Source organism: Chlorocebus sabaeus, chromosome 14 (genome assembly GCF_047675955.1).
Source record: "Chlorocebus sabaeus isolate Y175 chromosome 14, mChlSab1.0.hap1, whole genome shotgun sequence".
Taxonomy (NCBI): Eukaryota; Metazoa; Chordata; class Mammalia; order Primates; family Cercopithecidae; genus Chlorocebus; species Chlorocebus sabaeus.
In genome coordinates this window covers 56,297,529-56,303,528 of record NC_132917.1, presented here as the reverse complement: position 1 = coordinate 56,303,528, position 6,000 = coordinate 56,297,529, and positions in this window count along the sequence as shown.

The following is a 6,000-nucleotide window of genomic DNA, read 5'->3' as shown; positions in this document are numbered from 1 at the left end:
TACATCAAACCACATAGCCAGGTAACTCCGAGAACATCAGTCAAGATAAATGTCAAAAGAAAAAATATGTATACCCTAAAACAAAAACTACATCTACACGTATCATATTCAAACTTAAGATAAAGAAAAAAATATTTAAGGAAAACAGGAAAAGCCACCTCACCTATAGAAGAGCAAAGATAAGAACTACATCTAACTTCTCCTAAGAAATCATGCAAGCAAGAAGAGAGTAGAGTTAAATATTTAAAGTGCTGAGAGAAAAAAAAAAGTCAACTGAAAAACCTGTACTCTGTGAAATTATCCATCAAAGGCAAAGAAGAAGTTAAGACTTAGACAATCAAAACTGAAGAGAATTTGTCGTCAGTAGAACTGCCTTGCAAGAAATGTTAGAAGTTCTTCAGAGACAAGGAAAATGAGGTACATCAGAAACTCAGATCTACATAAAGAAAGGAAGACTATCAGAGAATAAATAAATGAAGGTCACATAAAAACTTCTGTTTTTCCTATTCTTAATTGATCTAACAATAATATTTTGTTCAAAATAATAGCAACAATGTGTTCAATTATGTATGGTTATACGTGCATTCACAGAGACTTATGTATGATTGTGTACAAGTGAAACACATGATACAAGGGACAGAAAGGAAAAATTAGAAATATTCTGTTATCATAAGGCACTTCCACTACCCACTAAGCAGTACACTATTATTTAAAAGTGGATTTGAAAGGATGATTACCAGAGGCTGGGAAGGGTAGTAAGGGGGTGAAGGCGGGTGGGTATGGTTAATAGGTACAAAAAAATAGTATGAATAAATGAAAGCATAACAGGGTGAGTATAGTCAATAATAATTTAACTGTACATTTTAAAATAGCTAAAAAAGAGTATAATTGGATTGTTCATAACACAAAGGATAAATGCTTGAGGGGATGGATACCCTATCTTCTATGATGTGATTATTAAGCATTGCATGCCTATATCAAAACTTGTTACACACACCATAAATGTATACACCTACTGAGAATCCACAAATATTTAAAATTTAAAATAAATTAAAATATAAGTAGACTTGGATTCATTGTCAAAGTATATAGCAAACTCTAAATCAACCACTAAAAAGGTAATGAGGTATAATTTATATTATGAAAAAGACGAGAAAATGGAGTCATATAAAAGTCTAAATTAAAGGCAGAAAAAGTATAGAAGACATTAGGAACAAAGAACAAGAATAACAAATAGAAAACAGTAACAAATATGGTATATATTAATGCAACTATATCAGTCATCACTTTAAATGCTAATGGTCTAAATACACCCATTAAAAGACGGAGATTGTCAGAGTGATCAAAGAAACAAGACCATAAGAAATACACTTTAATTACAAACACAATATAGATTAAAGTAAATGGATGGAAAAAGTATATCATGCTAACACTAATCAAAAGAAACTCAGGCAGAAAATCAGTAAAGACACATTTGAATTCAACAACACCATCAATAAACCGGATATAGTTGACATCTACAGACTACTTCAACTAACAATAGCAGATTACATATTCTTCTCAAGCTCACATGGAACATTCACCAAGATAGACCACATTCTGGGTCATAAAACATGTCTTAACAAATGTAAAAGAAAAAAACTCATACAATGACCTGCTCTCAGACAACAGTGGAATTAAACAAAAAATCAGTAACAGAAAGATAGCTGGAAACTGCCCCACCCCCCACAAATACTTTCAGCTTAAACAACAAACCTCTAAATAACATAAGTCAAAGAAGAAATACAAAGAAAAATTTTAAATTATTTTGAACAAAATGGGAAAGAAAATAGAATTTATCAAGATTTGTGAGATACATCAAAAGCAGTGATTAGAGGAGAACTTATAGCCTTGAATGTATATACTAAAAAAAAAGAAGAAAGATCTAAAGTAAATTATCTAAGTTTTCTACTTAGAAAATTAGAAAAAGAAGAGCAAGTTAAATCCAAACTAAGCAGAATAAAAGAAATAATAAACATTTGAGCAGAAATCAGTGAAATTAAAAACAGGAAATCAATAGAGAAAAATCAATAAAAGCAAGAGCTGGTCCTTTGAAAAGGCCAATAAAATTGATAATCCTCTAGTCAGGTTAACCAAGAAAAAAGAGAGAGGACACAAATTACTAGTATCAGAAATGAAATAAGGGGCGTCACTACAGATCCTATGGATATTAAAAGGATAATAAAAAGGAATATTATTAACAACTCCATGCCCACAAATTTCTTGATCTAGATAAAATGAACCAATTCCTTGAAAGACACAATCTGACATAACTCACACAGGAAGAAAAAGATCATCTGAATATGCCTATATCTATTTTTAAAATTGAATCAATAATTAATAATTTTTTAAAACAGAAAGCACAAAATCCAGATTGGTTCACTGGTTAATTCTATCAAACATTTAAGTAATAAATTATGCTAATTCTCTAAAATCTCTTTGTATTAGTACATTCTCACACTGCTGTAAAGAACTTCCCAAGACTGGGTAATTTAAAAAGAAAAGAGGTTTAATTGATTCACAGTTTAGTATGCTGGGGAGGATTTAGGAAACTTACAGTCGTCATGGAAGAGGAAGGAGAGGCAAGGCACCTTCTTCACAAAGTGCCAGGAAGGAGAAATACTGAGTGAAGGGGGAAGAGCCTCTTATAAAACCATCAGATCTCATAAGAACTCATTCACTATTATGAGAAGCGCATGGGGGGGAACCGTCCTCATGATTCAGTTACCTACACCTGGTCTCTCCCTTGACACGTGGGGCTTATTGGGATTATAGGGATTACAATTCAAGATGAGATTTAGGTGGGGGCACAAAGCCTAACCATATTGCTCTTCTAGAAGATATAAGCAGAGGGAATACTTCCCAACTCATTCTATTAGGATGGCATTATCCTAATACCAAAAGAGACCAAGGCAATACAAGAAAAGTAACGTACAAACAAATACTTATCTTAAATGTAGGTACAAAAATCATCAAAAAAAAAAAATAGAAAACGAAGCCCAATTATGTATTAAAAAAACTATGCACCATGACCAAATAGTATTTATTTCAGGTATGAAAGTCTGGTTCAACATTTGAAAGTTAAATAATGTAATCCAGCACATTAACAGGCTATAGAAGAAAAAACACATGATTATATCACTAGATGTAGAAAAAGTATTTGACAAAATTCACCACTCATTAATGATAACAACTCTCAGCAAGCTGGACATAGAGGAGAATTTCCTCAACTTGATGAAGAACATCTACAAAAAACCTGCAGCTACATAGTACTTAAAGGTGAGGTACTAGAAACTTTCCCACTAAGACTGGGTACAAAGCAAATTTGTCTCCTCTCACCATTTCTTTTAACGTGATACATAATACAACAAGTTAAGAACAGGAAATAAAATATATATGAGTTGATAAGAAATAAGTAAGACTGTCTTTGTTCACAGATGACATAATTGTTTTTGTAGAAAATCCAAAAGAAACAAACAAAAAACTTCCACAGCAAATAAGCAATTACAGCTTGAAGGGTACACAGTTAATATGCAAGAATTGATTGCTTTCCTATATGCTATCAATGAAGAAGTGGGATTTGAAATTTAAAACACAATACTACTGACATTAGCATCCCAGGCAATAAACTACTTAGGCATAAATCCAACAAGATATGTGTAAGTCTACATAAGAGAAACTACAAACACAAAGAACTAAATAAGTAAAAAGCAATCCTATGTTCATAGATAGGAACACTCAATATTGTTACCAAATCAGTTCTTCCTAACTTGATTCCAATCAAAATCCAGCAAGTTATTTTGTGAAATATTGACAAACTGATTCTAAAGCTCATGTGGAGAGGCAAAAGGCCTAGACTAATAAACACAATATTGAAGAAGAAGAGCAAAGTGAGAGGACCAGCAGTACTCAACTTGAAGACTTACTATAATGCTATAGTAATCAAGACAATGTGGTATTGGCATAAGAATAAAGAGATCAATGGAATAGAATAAAGAGTCAAGAAACAGACCCATGTAAATATAGTCAAATAATCTTAGACAAAGGATCAAAGACAATTCAATGGACCAAAGAGACTTTTTGACAAATGGTAATGGGGCACTGGACATTCACATGCAAAAAAAAACAAAGAATCTAGACATGTAACTTACCACTCTTTACAAAAATTAACTCAAAACAAGTTAAAAATCTAAATGTAAAGTTCAAAACTCTACAACTCCTAGAAGATTACAATAGAGAAAACCTAAATGGCCACGGGGATTGTCAATGACCTTCTAGATACAACATCAAAATCATGATTTATTAAAGAAATTGTTGATAAGTTTAATTAAAATTAAAAACACAAAGACAATGTCATGAGAATAAGAAAACAAGCCACAGACTGATAGAAAATATTTTCAAAAGCTACATCTGAAGAGGGACTGTTATCAAAATATACAAAAAAAAAAAAAAAAAAAACCCTCAAAACTTAACAATAAGAAAAGCAGCAATACAATTTAAAAATGGGCAAAAGACACCTCATCAAAGAAGATATACAGATGGCAAGTAAGTATATGAAAATACGTTCACATTGTAAATCGCTAGGGGATTGAAAATTAAAACAACAATGAGATTCCACTATACACCTATGAGAATGGTCAAAATCCAAACACTGATAACACCAAATGTTATAGAGGATGTGGAGCAACAGGAACTCTCATTCATTATTAGTGGGAATGCATAATAGTACAGCCACTTTGAAAGGCAGTGTGGCAGTTTCTTACAAAATGAAACATACTCTTCCCATACAATCCAGCAATCCCACTCCTTTGTATTTATTCAAATGAATTGAAGATTTGTGTCTACACAAAAACCTGCACATAGATTTTTATAGCAGCTTTTATTCATAACTGCCAAAACTTGGAAGCAATCAATGTGTCTTTCTGTTGGTGAATGGAAAAATTGTGATGCATCCAAACAATTGAATTTTATTCAGTACTAAAAAGAAATGAGCTATCAAGCCATAAAAAAAAAAAAAAAAAAAAAAATGGAGAGAATTTAAATGCATATTACTAAGTGAAAGAAGCCAATCTGACAAAGCTATATGTCACATGATTCCAACTATCTGACACTTTGAAAAAGGCAAAATTATGAAAATAGTAAAAAGATCAGTAGTTTCCGGTGTTGTTTGGAAGGGAAGGATGAATAGGCAGAGCACAGAGGACATTGAGGGCAGTGAAACTACTCTGTATGATTCTATAATGGTGAATACATGTCATTATACATTTGTCAAAGCCTATAGAATATACAAAACTCAGAATGAACCCTAATGTAAACTGTGGACTTTGAGTGGTAATGTACTAATCATTCATTGATTGTAACCATTGTACTTCTCTGATGTGGGATGTTGTTAGTGAGAGGTTGTACGCATGTGGAAATAGAGGTATTGAAACTCTGTATTTTCTGCTCAAATTTTCTCTGAGCCTAAAACTACCCTAAAAATTAGTTCATTAATTTAAAAAACTAAAGAAATTGGTAATTCTAAAGAAAATATTTTTCAGGAAAAATAGAGATTGTTATACTAGATTTTTAAGAAGTAGGCCCAAATATATGCTATTTATAGGTGATGCACTTTAAATAGAAGCACAAAAGTAATTTGAGAGTACAAAGATTAAAAAAGACACTATGCAAACCAACAAGATTTAGAAAGCTGGTGTGGCTAAAATTTATATCAAATTTCGTAGAATTCAGGGCAAAAAATGTTATAAATCTAGAGACATTTCATGAGAGTAAATGAGCAATTCCTCAGAAAGATATAGCTTATTTTCTCTTCCTTACATGGGTGTTGGTCACTAAAAAAAATTTTCATCCCAAAATCCATGTCAGCATTGGCTGCTGGAGAGCTCAATCTGAGACAGCAGGGTTGACCCAACATATAAAAATTAATAAATACGACTCACCACAATAACCAAATAAAAGAGA